The 25,077-nt window shown below is 43.5% G+C and overlaps 1 long non-coding RNA gene across 1 annotated transcript; it reads right to left on the bottom strand.

Annotated features, from left to right (window-relative positions):
* Positions 1–10,896: 10,896 nt before the first annotated feature.
* On the bottom strand, positions 10,897–23,640 carry LOC138526792 (uncharacterized). Its single transcript, XR_011283734.1, has 3 exons — positions 23,586–23,640; positions 19,510–19,572; positions 10,897–11,460 (listed from the first exon to the last, which is right to left on the bottom strand). It is a non-coding gene; the product is annotated as an uncharacterized lncRNA (long non-coding RNA).
* Positions 23,641–25,077: the final 1,437 nt, after the last annotated feature.

Consider the following 25,077-nt stretch of genomic DNA (forward strand, 5'->3'; position numbering starts at 1 on the left):
ACAGTAATAGCAGTAGGACAACAGACTGGTGATGGAGGGTCCTCTCTATTTCTGAAAATCAACCTTCCTTCCAGTCTAAAGTGGTACTCCACGCTGGAAGGAAACACTCTGAAATTCTTTACTAATCCACAACCAGAAACTCCCATTCCTATAGTCCAGAAAGATGTGAAATCAGCTCAGAGCCTGGCTGATATTCAGCAAATTGGAGAGCAGTTGTTCATCCCTGTTCAGTTAAGTGATGGGAAGGACTCTGTTCTCGCTCGAGTGTGTGTGAACAACGGTAAGAGCTTCATCAGCGAAGCCATGTTCCGCCAACTCCCAAAAGATCCAGCCATTCCCACATTCAAACTGATAGACAAACGGGAAATGGACCTGGAAGCACCTAATTCCAAACATCTCATGCCAAGCAGGTGTATGCTCAAAATCTCCATTGGCAACAAGAACATAGTCCATAATTGTTGGGTCGTGCGAGACGTCACTGCTGCCTTTTACTTAGGCAGTGACATTCTCAATCGCTTTGCCATTAGTTTGGACCTAATAAACTTCAAAGCTTGGTCCCGATTAGCGGATAATCCCATGGGCTTTGATGATCCGGAAAAAGCATTTAGGTCAGCTCAATTGCTACCTTATGCAGTTGAAATTCAGATTAAAGAGGAAGTCACCATCCCAGAAAGGACCCGACAATTCTCCCTGGAAGTGAAAGTTAAAAGAGGACAACATTTGAAAAACCCTGATGCTTACATACATCTAAACGCTTCTCTCCAACAGCAAGGGTTGGGGGTAAACCCAACTCCATTAGTCAACATAGAACATGACACCATTCTAATAGAGGTGGATAACAGCGACTTAAAGAGTATTACTCTAGCCGCAGGCACCATTATTGGAATGGCGGTTGATGACCGTCATTTTTCCATCGATTTAGGTAATGAACTGTTAGGGCCAATCCCCAAGGACTGCTTTGACAGTGACAGTGAGGACAATACAACACCAGACAGGATTTTTACCCAGCATGGGGGGAACTTCCTGGTGTACACTTCTTGCCCTTATGGTAAGGAAGATGTGACTTGTGACTTCAGGAGGGATGAGGTGATTTTCCAGGTCCATGAGGGCTGCCTTTCCCACCTGAAGCCTCCAGTCCAAATCAGCACTCTGACCAGGGACTTCTCCACCCAGCTGGAGGAGGCCGCGGAGATAGCCAAACCAGAAGTCTTTCCAGGCTTCAGGCAGATGGTGGAAGAGAGAGTCAACCTAGCTGATGCCTGTGTGACTCTGGAACAAAAGCAAAAGTTGAAACAAGTTTTCTTGGATTTCCAAGATCTCTTTGTGGTAGACTCATATGACTGTGGCCGCACTGACATCCACACAACAACAATCCCCACGGACCCTGGCATGACTCCAGTGTTTGTGAAGCAATATCGCCTTCCTCTCGCATCAATGGAGTCCCTTACTGAAATAATTAAGAACCTTGAGTCCAGGGGAATAATCCGTCCCATCCACAGCACCTTCAATAATCCGGTGCTGGGAATATTAAAGCCAAACGGCCAGTGGAGACTCTGCGCCGACCTCAGGGAGCTCAACAAACGGGTCCATACTTCCCGATGGCCTCTTCCCTACATTGACCAAGGGCTGGCCGAGATCCAGGGGTCACAGGTATTCACTGCAATAGACCTGACCAATGGATACTGGACTGTGCCTGTCAGTAGGGAGGACCAATACAAGCTGGCTTTTACCTTTGGGGGCCAGCAGTACACATGGACCCGGACTCCCTTCGGATACCTTAACTCCGGTAATGAGTTCAATATTTTCCTACATAAGGCCATGCCCGACCTGGGTGCGAGGTGTAACCTGGCTTATGTAGACGATGTCCTCATAAAAAGCTCAACTGTTGAGGAACACATAGCGGAGATCCGTTATGTTCTGACACAGTTGAGGGCCGCCGGAGCAAAACTTTCCTTTCAGAAAGCACAGTGGTGTAGAACCCGTGTTAATTTCTTGGGGCATGAGATTACTCCTCAGGGTCTCTGTACCCAGGAAAAGAAAGTGGAAGCACTTCAGAAACTGAAAGACCCCACAAATCTGCGGGAACTAAGGAGCCTCCTTGGACTGACTAATTACAGCAGAAAGTTCATTGAGGGCTACGCAGAGATCACCAGACCCCTGATTCATCTCCTGAAGGGGGGGGGTCAAGTAGGAATGGGTTCCAGAACAAGCCGAGGCGGTAAAACAACTCAAAAGAAGCCTCTCACAAGCGCCTTGCCTGGCTTACCCTGTCAGAAACAAGGAGTTCTTCCTGGAGACGGGGTTCTCTAATACGTGCTTGACGGCGGTATTATACCAAAAGCATGACAAGGTCAATAAAGTAATCTCCTATGCGAGCAAAACTTTATCCTCTGTGGAGGAAAAATTCAACGATTGTGCGAAGGCACTCCTGGCAACGGTGTGGGCATTGAAGAATTACCGCCCGTTTATCCAGGGGGAACACATCATAGTGGAGACTCCACACCAGCCTCTGCAATATCTCCAAAGTGATAGAATCCGGGCCGGAAATGTGAGTAATTCCCGAATTACTTCCTGGATTCTGTCAATGCAAGGCTTTCCTGTGGAGGTCAGATATGGGCAAAACAAGAAGAGTCCCCTCGCGCAAGGTCTGGCTGACTTGCATGATTGTGCCAGAGAAAACTGTCTCGAGGACGAAAGTCTAAAAATAAAGGACAACATGGAGGCATACCTTAATTCCCCACACAAAGTCTTTGAAGAGGACAAGTGTGAGGGAATGCCCACTGTCTATGTGGATGGATGTTCGTACCATGTTGACAACGACGGGGAGAAAGAACTGGTGGCTGGCGTAGGGAATGCATGGGTGAAGGAGTTCCCAGAACCCTCCGCTGGGTACAAAATTGGTCCCCGAAGTAGTCAGGTGGCAGAATTGATGGCTGTGCATCAGGCCATCCTCACTGCTGTCCAGCATCAACTCCGCGAACTGGTCATAATCACAGATTCGGATTATGTACGGAACGGGTTCGTGGAGCACCTGGTTAATTGGAAAACCAGAGGCATGTTATGTGCTAACAACAAACCCTTGAAACATGGGAGGTTGATCCAAAACATTGATGATCTGGTCACCTCGAATGAGATGACCATCTATTGGAAAAAGATCAAGGGTCATTCCAAAGTAGAGGGACCAGACAAAACTGGAAATGACTTAGCTGATCAGCTGGCCAAAACCGGGGCCATCCAAGGGGATCTAATTGAGATTGAGTCCCTGTTGGGGGAAATCCAGGTCACTGCTATCACTAGGTCCCAGACAAATGCTCACAACGATCTTTCAACTGCCCAATGGAGCAAGGAGACCCCTGATGCTGATTTGATTACAGCTCAGAAGGGGGATCCAATAATTGGTAAATTTTACCAGCACATTGAGGACCCTGAGAATTTTCCCCTGACGGATACCGATTACATTGGGAAAGAGGACCTAAGAGTGTTGATGAAATGTCCAAAAATGTTCCGAATCCAAGACGGTTTCCTGGTAAGGAAATCCAAAGCAGGCCACGATCAGTGGGTGGTTCCTACCTCATTCCGAAGCCTGATGTTAAGTCACGCCCATGATGCGGCCACCGCCGGTCATAGGGGGTTTCACACAACATTGGAAATCTTAAGAGAGGTTGCATACTGGCCACACATGGGGCAGGACCTCGACCAATACTTGAAGGGGTGTCTTGTGTGTGCACAATTTCAGCCATCATCCCTCACGCACCGTGCGCCTCTCCAAAAGCGGGGGATGACACTGCCATGGTCAGATTTACAAATCGACTTTGTAGGCCCCGTGATTCGCTCGGCTAGGGGGAATAAGTACATGTTGACTGTGACATGCTTGTTTACCAAGTGGGTGAAATGTCTCCCAGCCCCAAATTGCAAGGCAGAAACTGCAGCTGCCCTGATGATTAACCACATCTTTTCCCGTTTTGGTCTACCTCAAAGGATTGAGTCAGACAGAGGTAGCCACTTCACCAGTGAAGTGATGACAAAGATGTGGGAGATACTGGGGGTCAAAAGAAGAAGGAGAACCGATCGATCAGTTCCGGATGGAGGAAAAGATGCTGAACTGTGCCATTTGCAGAATTGGAAGAAGATTATGCGGACAGACCAGTGCGTGGGTCAAAACCCTTGTGCACCCGACTCCCCATCGACTCAAATTCAAAGGGCAGTCACGTGGGGGGATCTGTTGGGTGTCCTGACCCACGTTTGAGCTATCATGCTGCAACATTTGGTGCTGTGGGCTTACAAAATCCAAGATGGCCAAAAAGCCCACAAGTGCGCCAGAATCCGGGAGAACCACGCAGTTTGTGCGCACACCAAAATGGTTACCTAACTTGCCACCCACCAGTGTAAAGAAAGATCTTTGTTAACAAAATCCACTGTTACTGATGTCAAAAAGTTGCTGAAATCGTGACTCATTGGACCACTTCAAAGATTCAACCCTTTTGTGGGGTTCCACATAACCATTTTACTGTAAGGAGCCCCATCAAAACAATGTTAAGCAAGGATTTACTACCATGTAAGAACCATTCCTGTTTGGAATGCATTTAATCCAAGAAAAATCCCAAAAATGGTTGCATTACCAGTACTCACCACTATCAGAAAGCCGGCGTTTTAAAACAACACCAGACTTTTTTTTGTGTAAAACTGAATAAATGAACCCAAAGCAGGCCAAAGAAAGACTTACTGAGAGGTGGATCCAATGTAAAGTTATATTCTGAAGTGACTTGAAGGTTTATAACAAGACTGGCTGAGCTGTGGATTTCAGCAGTTTAAGTAAATTTGGACTGAAAGACACTAAAAATCTAAATGTTTAAAAGAAATGAGTGACCTACTTTTGAGTGTCACATAGGTTGCAATTGTTTAAATGTCATAGTTTTAAACTTAGAATCAGCATTCTAGCCGCATATGTAATATGGTTAGTTTTATTTGAATGCAGAAAACTGGGTAACTAAAAGTGACATTAGCTGGGGCCTGGCTTAAGGAACTGAATTCTGCCCACCAGCTACCCCCGACAGGAGTTGAGACTTGCACAACAGCTGTGTTCCCAGGCCGAGCTGCCTTTTGCTGTTCCCACCCAAAAGGGATATGACACTTCTCTGATTGAATTACCAAGGGACTGCTAGAGACTAAACATAGGACCCAGGCAGAGGGTTTATTGAAGTGGCCATAAATGGCTTCCTCTTGAACAATGGGCCTTCCAGGGCCCAGGCAGATGGTTTATTGCAGGGGTAATAAAAATGGCTTCCTCTTGGCAGAAACTGGGAGGGGGAGAAACTGGAGACAGAGGCTGAGCTTGAAGAAAGTGGAAAGACTGGTTTCTGTACCATGTGCCCTGAAAAGACACACTCCTGTAGCCAGAATATGGTTTTAGAAAAAGATGAATAACTCATAGTACGGACTTGTCATAATTATTTAAATGATACCATAATTCTTGTGATTTTTCTGCCCACATTTTAAGAGGTTTTTAGAACCGGTGGCATGATCTGGGGGCAAGCTAGCAGTTAAGAGGGTATTACTTAAACTGTATGCATGTTAAAAATCTGACACTTCATCAAGTAATGTCCATACTCCTTGCGCACATGTGTATACATTTGGGGTAATGTCCGATATTACGAAACCAGTTAAAAAGTGCAAATGTTGCCATTTCTGAATGCAAGCTCCCAGGAAGAGCAGATTTGGACAGGGTATACCTCCTGTGATATGTGATGGGTGCATGTAATTTTAAACAAATGTGTACCTGTGCAAATATGTCTTTTGGGTCAAAATATAGATTGTGTGTAATTTGACAGGGGTGGGTTCTCTGTACCATAAACAGACCTCATCATGATGACACTTCATTTCATTCCCCCAATCAAGGGGAAGAGGGTGAAGTGGCCAATGACAAGTGGAGAGGGGTAGGGCCTAGGAAGCGAGCCTTTCCACCCATTTTCAAAACACATAAAAGCAGACAGTCAGGACAGATAGGGACATTCAATTCCATCTGCTGCAGGACGCTCTGCCGGGAAAATCCATACTTTACCTCCATCAACCTCCAGAGAGCCAACATAGAGACTTCAATCTATCCACCTTCAGAGACCAAGACTTTACTTCAGAATTTGTAGCAGAGAGGTCAACTACAAGCTAAATCCCTCTTTAGCAGGCCTCAAATCATTATCATTATCACAGCCAGGCGAGCTGTTTGAATTCTTTGCAAGAACTCTTGCCATTTGCCAGAGAGCAGTGTTATATCCAGAGAGATACCAGCTGAACCGGAGACCGCTGTATCCGGACCCACAGACCTGATCAGAACCAGAGACCCAGACCAGACCAGCAGAGTAGAGCTGACCCCGACGCTGTGCGCAGAGACCGTCCGTGGCGAGTGAAGAAAACCTGACCAGATCCGTGGCGAGGCCCATTTATTTCAAAAATATATTGTGAGTACCTAGCAGAACTGTGCAGAACCAATCTCTTAGTTAAAATAATATAATTCAATCTATTTTAATCTAACCAGAACTGTCTCCTAACTGTCACCTGTCATTTGCAAAGCTGTCACCTGTCATTTTCTAGTTGCTAGCTGTCACTTGCCACTTTGAACTTTTAACATTTCAAATCCGAAAAACTACCTTTATTTAATCGTTCATAACTCGGTAACCGTTTGGGCTGGGAACTTGCAGTAACTTTCCTCTGAAAGCTGGGAATCCTGGCTTTTCAACGAACCTAGAACCGCATTCCTATTCCATACACTTTTGCCGCAATCGTGAAAAACGCACTCGCGAATTAGCCGCGATTTGCACATTTCTCCACGTGTGAAAACGGCAGCTTCCTTGCTTTCCTTGCTAAAATTTGTTTGCCTCTTAAGAACCATCCCTGAATCATTGCTAGAGTGAGCCTGGACTAATATTAACTAGATACCACTCACCCTGAACCTCCAGAGGGAATTAAAATCATTTTAGCACATTTTCCAATATATTGCTATCACATATCATTTTGGGCCTGTGTTTCAAACTTCTGTAGTCTAAGCTTGCTGGGGTGAACTGAATTACATTTGATTGCATTTCTGAGAACTGTGTGCTTTCCTTCCATTTCCTTGCATTGCATAAAGGGGGGAGTGGATTGCCAGAGAAAAGTGATTACATTGTTTTGGTGAAATCATATTGAGTATTTTCTGTACTGCATTTTCATTCAACATTGCATCCATCTGAACTTATATAAAGCATTCTCTACCACCTTATTCTTCTGTTCCTATTCACAAGTGTGCCAGTGCCAGACTATCCATTATTGATTACTGCTCATATTAAGTGTCATATTCAATTATTAAATTATTATAAAGTGTGATATATATATCTATTGTTTAAATTATCAAATAAACCTTTTAACTTGCAAAACAGAACTACTTCTTGGCTCAGTGGGGTCAGGGGGATTCCAAGAGAGGGGTGTTATATAGGGGTAGTCATCCAGAACGCATGAACTGGACATAAAGATATATCAATAAGGGTTTCCATTCAGTATCCCAGACTAGGCATTGACTTAGCTGTAGTGTTGAATTGAATCCTCTTACAGTGCGTTGGATTACTGTGATATATAAGGCTATGTCTTAGAAGATTGCGGTCATTCGTAGGGGGAGCTTGTCATTTGTCAGAAACATCTGGCTCCATGAGGGAGCGAAAGAGTACTTACAGGGCAGATTGCAGACTGTGTTGGGTGCTGGAGATGCACTCGTAGTAGTCAGTGTGGTTGGGCAGAGTGGGTGGCTCCATGGCCCTTAGGCACAGACAAGCAGTGGCCTTATGTAGGTATGCCCCTCAAGCAATAGTTGACTATCCTTCATGGACACTGTTCTCAATCCTGTGAATTGAGGTCAGACCTAAGGTTAGAGAAGGCCGGAAAGGGAACTTCCTGGATGCATCACACAAAGCATCAAAATGTTCACCTCCCTAACCTCACTTCGAGTGCAGGCCAACATTAGAAAACGAAGTACACCCTCTACCCTTAATCCTTCTTTTAATTCCTGAACAAAAGTCAGCAAAAGTTGCATCATAGGACCTCAAATCTCACCTCTTCACTCATCAGAGATCCACTAGGCTTCAGCTGATGACCACCTCTCTTGTTTGCTTGCCTACTTGTCTACAACAGTTTTTTTCATTTGTCACACTTGGCAACAGCAATTTTGTCTGTGAAGGTTAATGAAGTTTTGCCACTGTCCTCCTTGACTCTGGCCATTTTGCAACTTAAAGTTTAAACGGTATAGATGAATTCCTGTTTTTTGTCTTGGTTTATGTTCTGAGTTCTGGCCACAGTGCCTCATCTATTTCCATACTACGGTTTCAGGTCCTTCCTGAACTTTGTTTACCCAAGTATCTCCTGGTGGTATTGTACAAAAATGTTGTCCTCATTTATGCACCCCGCAGTCACTGTGACTTTGGAGGCACTCTACTTGGGCTTAGTAATGGGAGTCAGGGGTTGTGGGGGTGTCCTCCACTTACCATTTTGGAAATCGGGCGACACGTAAGAAAAAAAAAAAAAAGAAAAGCACCCTGCAGGGTCAGCTCTAACCGACGTTAGTGGGAGGAGCTGAGGCCACGGGGATTGCAGATTTTGGTCGGCACACGCAGAAGTGGGCCGCCATAAAGGTACGTGTGGTGGGGGGTTGGGAGGGCTACTTCAGGCCAGGGTAAGTGTGCACAGTGATCGATATGATCGCTGCCCCGCACCATAACTGCCGTCAGCATTTTCAGCTGTCGCAGTTATGGGCGGCGCAGTAATCACATAGATCCCTCCTGGCCTATGGCATACTTCTGACATCTATGACCCAACCATGTTTGAAATGTATGAATGTATATGTTGGCCCCTTGCTCTGCACTCCTTTATGTACCCAACTAATTTCCCCTTAATTCTCTGATGTGTGATCCACATCGAAAAAATCTGCCCAAAAATGTACACTACCAGGGGAGTGATCAAGAATGGTCTTCAATGATGGCCACTGAAAATAGTACCTGAAAGAACTTTCGGGATGAAATCGCTAACCGATTGATGGTGTCAATGCAAGTTCTGTGGCAAACATGCTGTCCTCTCCTGTCTGGGTCCTTGCACTTTCTTTCCAAGCTCCTCTTTCTCAATGCAGTAACAGGTCATCCAGTTTGCGGCCACTTGTTACAATTGCTGACAATATGTCTTCAGCTACATTATATATATATATATATATATATATATACATTCTTGGGCATATATAATTCACCTGTCCTCTTTCTATTCTATCCCTCTTTAAAACCATTTTAAAAAAATGGTTTAAGGGACTTGGGTTTAGTTACCCTCATTTTCCTAGGGTCATCTAGACGGGTATCGGGTAATATTATCCCCACCAATAATATCGCCATATGGTCTTGGGGTAAGGCCATAGGCAATATTATTGGTGGAGATAATTTATGGGGTTTATGGGACTGCGAGTTGCGGGGTGTCCCCGGCTCCCTTTTAAAAAATATGGGGGTTGCAGAGGTGTCCCCTGCAGGTTCCATGGCATAATATTGCTGCAAAAATATGGCGCTATTTTTGTATGGCGATATTTTTGCGGGGATATTAACACATGGAACCATCCAGATGTGGCCCCTTGCTCACTGTGCTCAGAGAGTCACAGCTCCACCTCACTGATGAGGCCCACCAAGGCTGAAACACGTATCTGGAGTTGCTGTTGGTACTCTTGTTCAGAAGAGAATTGCCATAGCATTTCAGTGCTGGCCTGCCCATATGGGTGGGAAAAAAGACTGATATGCAAATGGATATTTCTCTTCTGTGAAAGGTACAGTGAGCTAAAGACTGGTTGCAGACTCTCGAGTGGGTACCTTCCCAAAGAACAGGTGATTTAGCCATGTTCGTTCTTGCAGAGGAGTGCCTATGGACTATTTTTTTATTCTTTAAAACCGTGTTCATAATGTGTTCCTTCAAAGGACCAATGGACCAAAGTGCCTAAATATAACACGCAGTGTAAACAACGCATATACAACACCATTTTTATGTGAAATAAGCCCTGGAAAGAAAACTATTCCCTGAATTGCAGGATGAACACTTTTGTACCCTTCTAAATATTTCAGGTCTGTTTCTGACGTCCTAATGCATAGATTCAGACCGTTGCACCCAATGCTTCGGGGTCATCTTACCATGCGTCGCCAAACTACAGTCTATCTTCTCTGAGATTCAGGCTTTTGGCTAAGCATATATCTCCCTTTCCCACATGGTGGCAAACCAAGAGAACATGTTGTTGAACCCCACTCCCCCTTCCACCACCATAACCATCATCTCTTCACCCCTGCCCCCAACAAACTTGGCACTTCCAGGTGCGCGGAGCTCCCTGCCTGTGGCATGTGTGGTCCCTGTGTGCATCCACTTTCATTTTACAAAGGGGAACAACTCTGTGAGCCTTGTTTTGGTTGCTAGATATACTGTGTTTTAATGCTGCATGAGAGGCATCCCCCGACCCCTCTTTTACAATTGTCTCTTGTTTTCACATGTGTTTATTTTTCGAGTGTCCTTGTTGAGCACCAGGGATCGATAACCTCCTGCCCCTGCCACCGCCTGAGTGTTCCCAGGGTAATGTGGTGCCAACCTTGATGACCACAGTTGTGAAAAAGACTCATGGTAAGATGACTCGACACCCACATAAAACCAATGGAATTCATGCCCTATTGATGGTAGATCAAGTTTACTAATAACCTAACACTTGGGGGATCTTGAATAAAGACAAATCCCTAAGAATAGTGACTCATGTAAGTACTGCGGGTGAATTTTAGGGGAACTAAAGTGATATGAGTTATAAATCTACATGTTCACTCGCACAGTCATTCATTCAAAGCTATTTCAAGAAAAGCACGGATCCACACAGCTATATTATCGATCAAAATGTATAGTTTTATTTTCAACATGATTTCCTTCAAATGGCATGGATTCTTCATGAAAAATGAACAGGACATGGACAACTTGAGTCATTTAGTTCCACATTATGTAAAGTTACACAGGAAAAGAAATGAGCATTATCTGCATCATGAAGACTCATCATGACTTATCATAAACCACACGTATGGTACTGCTGGCTTAGGGTCCTGGGCGAGAGGTGCAAAGGCTGCAATACTGTGTTTGTCCACTAGCTATCTTACATGTATACCACTCGCTAAGCACGTTAACATTCTTGCTGCATGGTGACACGCAGGGTACGTTTTCAATAGTCACCCCCGGGCCTGGAGAGCAGTAGTCGGTAGCACCACCACTTATCATGCACTGGTATTTTGTGCCAGAACTGTCCGGTCGACATTCCGAAATACAGGGGACCTTCTGATAGGTGTAGTTGGTGCACTGGCCATAGGCGGACACTGCGCACAGAGCCAGGAGGCACGCCAAATACAATATCTTCATTCTCCAGCGAGGGTCTTCAACGTCAAACAGATCTGAATGTACCTAAAAGAAGACACAAGACAAAAAAACCTTCAGTAATGTTGATAGCATGTCATGTGACCTTGTGGTCAAATGTATGGACATGATGTGGCTTCAGGACCAAGAGAAACCAGCTGCACCATGCATGTACACATGCTACCAAAAAGGCATCATGGATGTGTGTTTCTGTGAATTTTGACCATGTGTGGCTCTTAACTACAGCAAATGAGATCTCTATGGCCACTGACAATTTGTGTAAGCCGCTGTCTGCTATTGTGTCAACTTCCAGTTCTGATTAGTGTTTTTGCCTTGAATTGGGACATTCTTTCTATATGACGCAAAATACAATATAAGTCAGTAGTCTATGCGTTTCCCGTGTAGAGGTTACCACTAAATGTTATCAAACTTTCTATGACCGAAAATGATCAAGGAGGAGCCATTATTGGGCCAACATATTGTGCACCTGCAAATAAATTACCATTTAGAAGAAGAAAAAACAACACTGCTGGCTTTTGGTTGAATGTCCTTCTGTGGCAGCACCCCGCAAAATCAAAATTACAATTCAGCAGGTGACACCGCCATGCATTGAGCAAACTCACAATTGAATGTTTTACTTTTCATTGCTTGTGGCTTAAACGTTATATTGAGCAAAATCCTCTGGAAAGCTGCTTGTAGGGATATTTTAGGTGTGTAACCTGGGCAAGGCAGATGTATGACTGGGTTACTACCTCTAATACGAGGGGGTCAGGAGTAGGGATGGTCAAAATGTAGAAGAGGTGGATTTTGCCACTGTCACTTGCTCCACCACTTGGTGGAAATACGTCACTCTACCCGAGCAGGAGGCTCAGAATTACAAACCATTGGCACATACTGAATATTATGGCCTCCTGATTGCATTAAATGTTTCTAAGGCTGGGCAGCTTCTGCCCACTCAAAAATGAGGGGGAGGCTTCCATGCTTCGAACATTTTGTAGCATGAAATTGGATGATGGATTGTCCCCCACTGTGACATCCCCTTCTGCATTCCCATGGGAGGCATGTTCACCTACCGCTAGTTAGTATAGGGTGTTTTGCTGGTAACCAGCTGACAGTGTATCTTGCTCTAAGAGGTACTTATTAGCACATGGAAATTGTTATTGACCTCATTTTAGCCAATCAGAATGTTCAGAGCGCAGTCTATAATTGCTGGTATTGACTCTGTTCTAACTATTCTGAATTCAAAAGCAGGCAGGGAAACAGAAAAGCAACTTTTAGGTAGGATTTTGTTTAATAAAATACTCCCTCTCAAGGTTGATCTTTTTTCTCACTGCAACACTCAGATTACCACACCTAAGAGAAAGCTAAAACATGTAAAAAAAAAAACATCCACTTTCTTATGGAGAACTTGTTTCTTTTAATGTACGCTGCATTGAAAACATTTCCTTTTCAACCAAGTTTGCAATTAAAATGCTTCTCTTATAAAGACACCCATTTTTTTAAATATTACAACATAAAAGCACATTGAATTTGCTAACACGGTTTAGGTATTTAGTTTTTCTCACTATTAAATGTTTTCTACTTTTCAACCGCATCTCTTCAAGCAATATTGCTATTACTAATATATGCCAATAACCTTCTAGACCTCGGAAGTGGTCACTATCGCTTGCGGTAATGACACAAAAACACAACTTACAGTCCTCGGCTTTGCCTCAGGCGTCATCTTGTGGACAGGTCATTATCCTACGATAATGACCCCTCCCTTGCTTCGAGCCAGAATTTGTGGGATCACTGTGAAAGGAATGACCATTGGTGACAGAATGATTATGTGCCACAGAAAATCTGAGGAGCTGAACAGAAGTGAGATAGTTACAATGTTTGCAAAATGATTAAGGGTCGTAGTCTAATGACTGACAGCGTGATGTGAGGTGGCTGAAAGTGCAGTTCCAGAAGGATTCCTAAATTTGACAAAGGGATGAGTACGAATGAAGGAGCCTTGTAAGGGGTTCATGTGAGGGTCTCTGTCCCCATAGATAGGTTGCTCGTGCACCCCAAAGATCATGATCTACTCTAATTAATCCAGAGGACTCTTTGTAACGGTACAAGGAATACTCTGACCATGTGTTAGCCCCTTGGCTTGTTGCACTGCAAGAGTAACAGCCACACTATTGTGCAAGGCTGGTCTCAAATGTTCATATAATTGTATGAGACCTACGTTTACTTACGACCAATGCAGAAACACTAGGCTATGTGTATATTATATACTTATTAGCACACAGAGATCATTATTGATCTGCTCTCAGCCAATCAGAATGTTTACAATGCAGTCAATAACTACTGGTATCAACTGCATTGTGAATATTGTGTCTTCAGAAGCAGAGAGGGGAAACAAAAATGCTATTTTCAGGCAAAATATTTTCAGACATGGAACTTCCTTTCTGAGAGGACCTGCTTTTTGTTGTTGCTGTCACATGATATTTAACACACGAAAGAGAAAGCTAAAACATTGGAAAATGTTTTCACTTTGTTACAGAGAAACTGCATACTTATACCTGACACCCAGTGCATGCTCATGTTAAACGCGTTCCAGTTCGAAGAAGTTGCAATTAAAATGCTTAACATATTGAAGACAAGAATGTTATTTAAATACAACAAAATAACACTGAATTTATTTTACTCGGTTTTTCTATTTACTCATACTTAAAGTAATATTTTTTGATTCACTTTCAACCTCTAAAACATGTATTGCTTCTAACACCTTATATAAATAGCCTTATAGACCTTGGAAGGGATCATTATCGCTTGAGACATCGACCCTTCCCCAACGAATGCCACTCTGCTTTGCTTCAGGCCATAACTTGGTGGATGTCATTATCCTGTAATAATGACCCCCTCACTTAGTCTGTAAGGCTATAGTATTGGTAGTACACCACACATACCTTGGGACTTGGCAGCAGAGACTTGCATAGCAAAACGACTGCACCAGTTTAAGCTTTGCTGCATCAATTACAAAGCACTTGTCCTTTGGTGGATAAGCTCCAGTTTTCTGGTGGGTCAAGGTTCACTCAATGCAATTATACCTGTATGCTGTGTCCCCTAAAATCCAGACTAACCAGGCTATCCCATTCATTCTTGCGCTGTAGAGGCACTCAAGCCAGGTCTTCTTAACAGCAGTGTTTAAAATGTTTGCTTCCATTATTTGAAACATATTTAAATACATGCAAGCGCTTGTTGACCTTCTCTCCGCCAATCAGAATGTTCGGAGTGCAGTCAGTAACTACTGGTATTGACTGAATTCTGATTATTCTGACATCAAAAACAGACAGGGAAACAACAATGCAACTTCTAGGTAACATTTAGTTTATTAAAACACTCCCTCTCTATGAGGATCTTTTTTCCATTGTCACTCCCAATTTACCACAGACAAAGGGAAAGGTCGAACATGTCAAAAGCGCAATTAAATACTTAACTTTGAGTTTTTCTTTTACTCACTATTAAACGTTTCGTATTTTACAAGCACAACTCAGTAACCGACAATACTATTACCAGTATTTGCTAATAGCCATATAGAACTCGGTAAGCGTCCTTATCACTTGGGATAATGGCTCCTCCACCAACTTATGGCCCTTGACTTCGCCTTGGACCATCACTTGGGGAGTGTCATTATCCTACGATAATGACCACTCCCTCTGTCTACAATGCTACATTATTTTACGCTGCATTGATTTGTTTCCTTATGGATTATTTCGGGGGAAATAGGCATTGTTTGGCCTATAGCGTAAGCTCCAGGGGAGACAGACTACATCAACTGAAAATTGAACTTCACATGGAATGAAGGGCGAGTGAGTGCTATTTACTTTTTAATTCTAACTGGTGGAACAGAGTGGGTTGTAACTATGCTTTGAATTCAGAGGCGGCAAATGACTAACTGCTGGGACCTGAATCATTGGCCCTGAGTGAAGCAGAGAATGCAAACACATGGGAAAAGACTGTTAACATTCCTAAATAGACTGTTCCACGGCACTTGCGGCCATATATTTGTATACACGGACACCCCTCACTTAACACAATGTATGTCATAAGAAAACGCCTACCCTTTAGTGCACGCGGGGCAAAATCATGTCGCACAAGGAGCCAGTGACAGAAAAGCATTCTGGCAGATGCGAGGGAATAGACCCACAAGGTCGTGGTCTCTACTTGCACCATTCGGCAGAAGCTGGTGTACCCCAGGATTTCAAGGAGCTTTTCTCAACCATGAACCCCGGAGCCTGCAGTGCCACTGAGATGCTTAGGGGGAGATACTGAACGCTCAGGCGCTGCAGTAGAGGCCGCTGGATCTTTAAGTTCCTGGATCAGAGGCAGGGAAGAGGGCATCTAGCTACTGAAGCACGGCCACAGTTCCCATGAAGCATCAAAGCCAGTGGAGGTGCTTAGGAAGTGCTGCTGGGACTAAGGCTCTGCCAATCGTTATATTAGTGGTTTATTTATTTATTTGTTTATTTATTTATTTATGTATAAAGCGCAAAGACAAAAGGAGCCCGTAAGCTTGAATCCTCCGAACAGAACATACATCAACAAATAAAAATAGCGAGAAGAACATCCAGTATCAAGGGGACAGCCCATGGAACTGTAAGACGCAGAACATCAAGTATCAAGGAGACAGCCCATGGAACTGTAAGACGCAGAACATCAAGTATCAAGGGGACAGCCAATGGAACTGTAAGACGCAGAACATCAAGTATCAAGGGGACAGCCCATGGAACTGTAAGACGCATGCAGACAGAACCGTTTTTAATCCTTGTTTGAAAGCCGGGAAAGAGGTGCAAGCTCTTAAATCAGGCGGTAAAGCATTCCACATTTTGGAGGCACCAAAAGAAATGGACCCTTGTGATACATTTGTCCAAGAGACAGGTGTTATTGGATCTCACTCTGCGGCCGGGGAACCAATTCATACAGTTAGACAGGTACTTGGGGCAAACACCATATTTGCATTTGTGTAGGATACAAAGCACTCTAAACAAGGTCTGCTGCTGATAGGAAGCCAATGCAAAGTCACACGTGCCACAGACACACAATCCGATCTGCAAAGACCTTCTACAATGCCAACAGCGTTGTTCTGCTCATCAGAAGACTGGCGCAATAATCATGTTTGGCTCCAATCATGTCTCTCGCAATGGTGGCACAATTGGTGGTACTCATAAAAGCTAAACTGGGCAAGCATGTTAAGTTCGTTGCCAAAGGTGACTCGGAGGGTCCCATTCATGGAATATTTTGCACGGTCCAAAGTGACTTTGCACTGCTGAAAAGTGACTTTGCATTGCCGACACAAAACCTGATTCATGGAATGGTGCAAAGTGTATTTTTGCATTGCAAAGTCATTTTTGAAGTACAAAATGAGCTTCGCACTGACTTTGCCCAGCAAAAATACACTTTGCACAGTTTCATGAATCTGGGTTTGTTTTGGCAGTGCAAAGTCACTTTTCAGCCGTGCAAAGTCACTTTGAACTGTGCAAAGAAATCCACGAATCACGCCCCTAGTGTTTTGATTTTAGGTTTATTAGGAATGATACAGCCTGCAATGTTAAAGCTCTGATATTCTGGGCCCAGCTTCTGGAGCTGCCCGGTGCTGCTCATGACCATCAGTTCGGTCTTGGAGTCATTGAGAGCTAGTCCATGTGTACGCATCCAGGATTGAAACCGGGCATAGGAGGCATTGTAAGTAAGTGGGATCAGGCATTGCGCATCGTCATCATAATTTGCGTACAAAATGCCTTCCCGATCCAGTTGTTCAAACAACGGTAACATGAATATGTTGAATAATGTGGGTGATGTACATGAGCGCTGTGGTACTCCACACGTTTCTAGGAATTCATCTGCCTTTACGTCTTTATAAAAGTCTTTGCCCTTAAGTCCTGACAAGAATGATTGTATCCATGTGGTTGCTGGAGCAGAGTAAGACGTGGCCTGCTGTAGATGGTGTGTGAGTATGGCATGAAACACCAGGTCGAACGCTGCAGATAAATCTAGTCGAAGGTGACTCTGAAGGCCCGATTCATGGAATTATTTGCACGGTTCAAATTTACTTTGCATTGCCGACACAAACCCTGATTCATGGAACTGTGCAAAGTGTATTTTTGCAGTGCAAAGTCATTTTTAGAGTAGAAAATGAACTTTTCACTGACTTTGCCCTGCAGAAATACATTTTGCACAGTTTCATGAATCAGGGTTTGTGTCGGCAGTGCAAAGAAACTTTTCGGCAGTGCAAAGTCACTTTGAACCGTGCAAAGAATTCTATGAATCGTGCCGCTAGTGTTTTGATTTTACGTTTATTAGGAATGATACAATCTGCAATGTTAAGCTCTGATATTCTGTGCCCCGCTTCTGGAGCTGCCCGGTGCCGCTCATGACCATCAGTTCGGTCTTGGAGTCATTGAGAGCTAGTCCGTTTGTGCGCATACAGGATTGAAACCGGTCATAGGAGGCATTGTAAGTAATTGGGATCAGGCATTGCGCATCGTCAGCATAATTTGCATACAAAATAAAAGACTTTGGCCTTAAAACCCGGCAAGAATGATTTTATCCATGAGGTTGTTGGAGCAGAGTAAGATGTGGCCAGCTATAGACGGTTTGTGAGTATTGCGAACCACCAGGTCGAACGCTGCAGATAAATCTAGTGATACCAGCAGAGCCGGATCGCCTGCCTCAAATGATTTAAGGATGTTCTTTTTCAGGCCCAATAGGGTGGATTCTGTGCTGTGTGCACACCTAAAGCCTGATTGTTTCTCTCCTAGGATCTTATGTTTCATTAAGGTTATCTCATATTCCTGGCCAAACCTACCCAAAGTTTCTGCCATCATTCCCTTATTATGGGCTGACTCCCGAAACAGTAGAAACACATGTCTGGGGTTACTGTTGGTACTCTTCTTCAGAGGAGAATTGTGTAGCCTTTCCCTGCTGGACTTCCCTTGTATATGCGGTGCCAGACTGATATGCAAATGGATATTTCTCCTCTAGCACTGTCAGCTAAAAAGCGATTGCAGACACTTCTGCATGTGCACCTTCCAATAAAACTGGTTATTTGGGATTGATCTTCCTCAGTAGAGTGGCTCAAACATTTGGCCGATGGTTGACACATCAGTGTTTGCATTGAGAGAAACTACCTAGAAACACACCTTTTGCGAGTGCAATAAGCCTTTCCGAAGTCACACATGTATTGGTTGCTTTGTTGCCCCAAAACATCAACCACTTTGAAAAGCACAAACTCTTTGCTGCCATCAGGATTCCACAAAGTGAGTCCTGTTCCCATCACCAGTCATCCATGTTCAACTATTATGTTGCTAGAATTCCTGTTGGTGGAGTTTGTCACTGATGTGGCAATTTGGTGAGAACATAGAACCCCAGAGTGCATATCAATTCACAGAATTACCTCTTTCATGTTTCTTACAGAGACATTTTAAGAACAAGTACATTGAAAAATGTGCCTTTGGTTCTTTCATTGGCCAAAGGTGGTGGCCTTCTTGCCATTCAATAGGTAGAAATCAAGTATAATTAAATTGCATATAGCCTTTGCTGAATACATGCTAGCGTACATTCCCTACAAAAACAACACGTATGATTTACGGATAATATTGTTTGCTTGGCTGGCTATTATTGTCTGTTTTCTCTGATATCAGACACAACTCCTGACTTCTCCCCATAGTACTCGAGTTGCTTTATTGGGCACTGCATGCCTCATATTCAGGCGTGTTACTTTCTACCTATGTTCTCTCTAAAGGTCGCTACAGATCCGTGTTTTGTTATTGTGTATTGCTTTCTTACAATTAACCTGTTAACAATTAGCAATAACTAATCCAAAAATGTAAGTAACATCCTATCATTTGATATAAAAATGAGTTAGCTTATCAGGTTATTAAAAAAAGACCATTTAAAATTAATGATAGCCAATATACATCCATCTAAGGGGGAGGGCTTGCTTTATTATCTCCATCTCCTTGCATTCCTGACCTAATATTGTATGTCTTACACTTATTGCACATTGAATGTCTTTTTGTCTAAACACATTTTGATCACAATGAGACAGTTTGAAATGTAACTTACTGTTCCAGGTGGTGAAGAGATGTCTGCAGATTTTCTCCAGTGGGTTCGCACAAACAAAGCTGTCTTCATTCAAAGGTTAAAAAAAAGAGGATTTTCAGGCAAATGAAAATTATGTGTTTATAGCAGGACAACATGCAAAGGCCTACTTCCACTCCACATGCAAGGCACGTCAAATATTTATTTTGTCATCATAATTTCTAATCAACTGATTACATGGCAGTAAGGAAAGATGGCACAACAAGGAATGCAAACTACAACTGCAGCTTCCAGAATCTGACATCACCATGGGGCACTAAGTCCCTGTGCTTAGACAGCTCTGCCTCCTGTTCCTAACCCTCCTCAAGCAAAAGGAGAGGGATGTCCACAGGTGAGCGGGCCATGAACTAGTGGAGGTCACTATATAGAAGTATCTGGAATCAGAAGCTTTGATGGGTTCTAGCAAACCTTTGACTGCACTCGTGATGTGTGGGCAAAATCATTGATGTCCTAACAGTGTTAAGGGAAGACACATATTTAAGTAATGTGACACTTGGGGGAGGAGGGCATTACTGTGCCAGATAATGTCCCAAGGTCCATAGTTACAGGCCTGAACTTTTCACACTGATATTTTGTCATTCCCACGTTGGTTCGTTTGGGCAACTTGGTAGTTAGCAGTTTTATTGAGCTATAGTCTTTGCCTAACACTTTAATTAATTGTCACTTTAAATTATTGTTTTTTTAGGGTGCTAATCCACTTCTGGCCCTGATTTGACCAACTATGACAGTAACAAATAAGAAGTTACTTTTTTTTCTTATAATGTAATGACCTCTCAGTACTACAAGGCACCTGCTACTCTCACATTGAGGTACAATGTCCCAAATTAACTACAATAAAACGAGAGAGAGATAGTTGTTACGTTGCTACAATACATTTGAGAAAAGAAAACGTTGCAAAGCAGACTTGGTGTCATAACTGTCTCTAAATCCTCAGACAGTGAGATGCCCCCAAACAGCTCTGGAGTGCTCATGTCTGGGCAGTGCTGTTTGTGTTTGAATAGGTTGAGAAAATGGAATCCTAGAGCAAAATAGTTCTTCACTACATGAATGCTTGCGCGTTTCTGGTGAAGCACTAGAGATGACCAGTGAACAGAAGAGATGCAGCCACACCAGCACAACAGCACTTCTAAAACATGGATAACAAATGGTTTCTGACGAATAAAAAACGAATTGAACTTCACGAATAATTCTGATAAAAGCGCCAAACCTGCAGTTTTGCAGGCTTGTGGGTTAATTCTCAAAATGTTGAATGAAAAATCCAGATAACACACAGGTGCTGATTCATATTGTTTTTTTCAATGGGATTTCTCTTTGTTATTCAGGCCAAACATCGTTAATTTTCAAATTATTGGACACAAAACGTTGACCTTTAATTAAGCAATAAGCCCTGGGAAGCATAGTTACAGCCCCTGGCTTCGCACCCTTGGGAATTAACTGATGCGGTAATGGGCCACCCCCCACACCCATCGAGGGGCTTATTGCTATTTTGCTCTTAGTACCTGTGCCCGTTAGACCGTGGTACCTATATATTATTTTTTTTTCGCTTGCAGGACGCTCCAGTGTTTTGCAACCAAAAAAATTAATTTAAAAAAAGTGACCAAAGAGGATGGCTGCAAAGGAACGGGAGAAAGAACTAAATGTAGTCCATTCTCCCGTTCCATGGCGGGCATTAGAAACATTGAAAAACAAGTAAATAAAAAAGAATTCGCCATGCAACAGGAGAAGGGACTACATGTAGTCCCTTCTCCCTTTCCATGGCAGCATGTCGCAGATCGGGAGCAGATGTGCCAGGGACAGAAGTTTACCCGGCGCATGCGATTCCGATCAGGACTAGAATGAAGAAGGTGTGTGGGGCGGGAGGGGGAGGGAGGGAAATCTGAGGAGGAAGAGGGTGGCCGATGGAAGGGAGGCACAGCACTTACTTTGTTCACCGGCAGGGGAGATGTAGGCCTCCAGCCACAAGGAGGCTCAGGGCGGCGGGATTACTGTATGGAAAAACCCCTGTTCCGAGCCTCCCCATTGGTTTGGAGGACAAAGCCACGCCCCGCCGGATACTAGTAACTTGTTAGATAGTGGGGGAAAGTGATCAGGCATGAAAGGACATTGCTGTTGGGTAGTGGTTAGTTTAGATTTAGGAGATTTAGGAGGTTACCAAAGTCTCTCTGCCTTGTTCTAGAAGATGGGCTAAAATGAGACAGCTAGGTTTGAGCGATGCAGGGTAGGTTTAAGTGAACCACTCTGTACTTAAATGATAATTTACACGACAGTTAATTTCAATTAGGTTTTTTAAAACATAGAATATACCTGTTTCCAGCTTATAAATAAAGTAAATCCATCATTTGTCACAGGACCGTTTTTGTTCAAAATGTATGCAGTTTACGGCTTTGCCTTCCGGATTGTCACATCAAACATTTGTGGAAAATCAGTTGACAAAGAGTGCAATGCTATAAAGGATTGATTGTGAAGCACCTGAGACCACATCAGAGCAGAGAGACTAATGGACAATGACAGAACTGGAAGCCAATGAAGGCTGGCTGAAAATGGAGAACAGCAAGACGAGTAGCAAACAACATGAGAGCAGCAGAATTCTGAAGAATTTGCAGATGCTTAAAAGAACTAGGAAAAAGAACTAGGACTTAGCATGTCCCGCCACATCAATGCACTGGCCTCCGCCACAGCTTACACCGCCAAGCTCATATCCCTGAGTAGAGAATTCATCTCACCCACAAACTGCCTCACCCTTGCACAGGCTATCATTGGGAATAAGCTTGATTATTGCAATGTGCCGTTCACCGGCACCTCTTCCAAGAACTCCTACAAAACAAGGCACCAAGGGCAGCCCTAGACCTCAAACCCACTGATCACATCTCAGCAGCAAGATTAGGAAGTACGCTGGCTTCCAATAAAAGCACAAATTGAACTTTAAAACACTTGTCCTTGCCCATTGATGTCTCCACCTGAACGCCCGCTCTTACCTCACCCCTGCATTGCTGCAAAACCAGTGGCTCAATGTCTCCATTCTTCATCAAGTCGCTCACTACTCACCCCCAGAATTCCACCCACTGGAACACTCTCCCAGATCACACCAGAAACACACATTTACTCCTGTTATTCAAAAAACGTTTAAAACCTCTAAAAACCTGGCTATATAACAAATATGCCAAACTGGCTTTTACCTCTATGATTTATACTGTTATGTACTGCTTTTCACTGTGTTTCACTGCCTGTACAAGCGCTGTGATAACTCTGGGTCAGGGCGCTTAATAAATGAAATAAATAAATACTATAAATAAAAGAGATGCGGTAGTCCTGATGTGACTGAGTAAGGGCAGAAGCTGTAGAAATATTAGCTGACAGAGACAGAAATTGGAAGATTTGGCAAAGGAGCCGAGATAGAAATGACAAGGAGAGGAGACCCAGCTGATTACTCCTCATTAGGACGTAGCCTGTAGATTTCCAGTTCTCCCATTAGAGAGTACAAACTGAAGGCTAGCATCAGAAAGAGATCCAAATTGCAACCCCATCTTCATCTGGGTTCAGGAGGAGGAGATTGGTAGCTGCCAGGCGTGCTATTGCCACAGTCGTTACAAGTGAGCACATCTATTGCCCACAGAGTAAAATGCAGGCCAACACTGAGTGATGTTTGACATCAGCCAAATTAAATTCATCAAAAGAAAGACCCAGAAAAAGACATGCCCCGTGTTCTCTTCACATTATTTAGGGGCTGCTGCCAATACCAGTGGACAGCATGTTGCTTCTGCAAATCTATGACGAGTACTGTTCAACCAATAGCATCTGATCTTTCTGCTCCTCCTACAGGAAGTATTGATTAGTGCAGATTCATACACAAATAACAGTATTCGCAATGCAAGCCGAAATACCCACCAATTCACCTTTAAAATCTCTAAAATGCAAACAATTGAACTTGTTCTGAGTTGAAGTCTTGCTTAGATCAATACTAAAACACGATGCAAAAGTGGTGAGCAGAATACATGCAAAATGCATGCATACAGAGGGCAGCTCTTAGAAAGGCTACTTACCTTTCAGGAGGCTGGAGGATCTCTGCAAAAGTGCCCAAAGTAGTGGCTCTTTTATAGGGAAGTTTTCCCTCACAGATAAGAAAGGAGCTTTTCAGGCGAATGGAAAACATGTCCTTAAAGCAATATATTTGACCTCTGTAAACAGCAGCGCAAGGAGCAGAAAGCTCTCTAATCTATATGTCCGCCCAGTCCCTCCATTTGTAATCAGTCAATGCTCTTTCACTGTATAAACCATTAAGGGGAAACGTGTTAAATGTTTGACCACCACTAATGTTTGCCAAGGAATCTCCCCAGTGAACACCATTGAAGGTGACCTTCTGTGTGACAAAGGTTTGCCTTTTCTACCCGGAATGCAAATATTACTCTTGACATTCAGAAGGTGGGAAATCAGTTACATCTGTGCCTTAAGTGGGTTTTTTAAAGTACGTTTTGCTATTCTTGGGTTCGCAGCTTTGGCTTGTTTGTCCTGGAGGTCCTTTAAGTGCATGTGAATCATTGATTTGAAAGTAAGTTGAAGGTTATATGCCAATTCAATGGATATGGAGAAAACAGCCTGAAAGCTAATTGGCACTTCAGCAATAGCCATCAATTCAGAGGATTGCATTAAAGAAACAGCCTCAGAATTACCAGAAATGTTCCCGTAAACTTTACTTAAAACGAGACAAGCGATCATATTAAAAGCACACTTTTTTAAGATCGTACATAAAAAATGAAGTCAATATCCTAAAAAGAGATACTTTTTTATTAAGCAGTTAATCACACTGTATTTCTTGACATCAATATAGTTTTGCAGAGACAAAACCGAAGATTTGGAGCCAAATATCATACATTATTTCTGGTGGTGGTTTGTTTTTGTTGGCAGTAAATCGTGCACATTTTGCATCAGATCAGGAACATGTATGTTTTATTGCTCTTTGTTGCAAGATTCATTTTGGCAGAGGGTATTTAAGCTACTCAAACACCTGCGATCACACCACCACTAGAAGAAAGATGGAAGAGGTGCAGACCTAGCACATGGCCCAAAGTACCTGGCGACATTCACTTCCCTTCAATCGACCTTTTTATATTCTATTCTGCATTGAAGAAAGAAAAAAGCATAGAAGAAGAGAAAAAAGAAAAGAAGGAAGGAAGGAAGGAAGGAAGGAAGGAAGGAAGGAAGGAAGGAAGGAAGGAAGGAAGGAAGGAAGGAAGGAAGGAAGGAAGGAAGGAAGGAAGGAAGGAAGGAAGGAAGGAAGGAAGGAAGGAAGGAAGGAAGGAAGGAAGGAAGGAAGGAAGGAAGGGAGGGAGGGAGGGAGGGAGGGAGGGAGGGAGGGAGGGAGGGAAGGAGGGAATGGCGGGTGGCAGGGAGGGATGGTGGTGCATGCACCACCCTTTGCTGACAAACAGTACATCCATGCGCCCATTTTCGGCAGAATTAGTGTTACTGCCATAAATTGACAGAATTACCGCCAAATAGGAAGTCGCCATGACACGAAAGTGAAATTCTTCAGCC

This window comes from Ambystoma mexicanum, chromosome 14 (genome assembly GCF_040938575.1).
Source record: "Ambystoma mexicanum isolate Mex_15411 chromosome 14, UKY_AmexF1_1, whole genome shotgun sequence".
Taxonomy (NCBI): Eukaryota; Metazoa; Chordata; class Amphibia; order Caudata; family Ambystomatidae; genus Ambystoma; species Ambystoma mexicanum.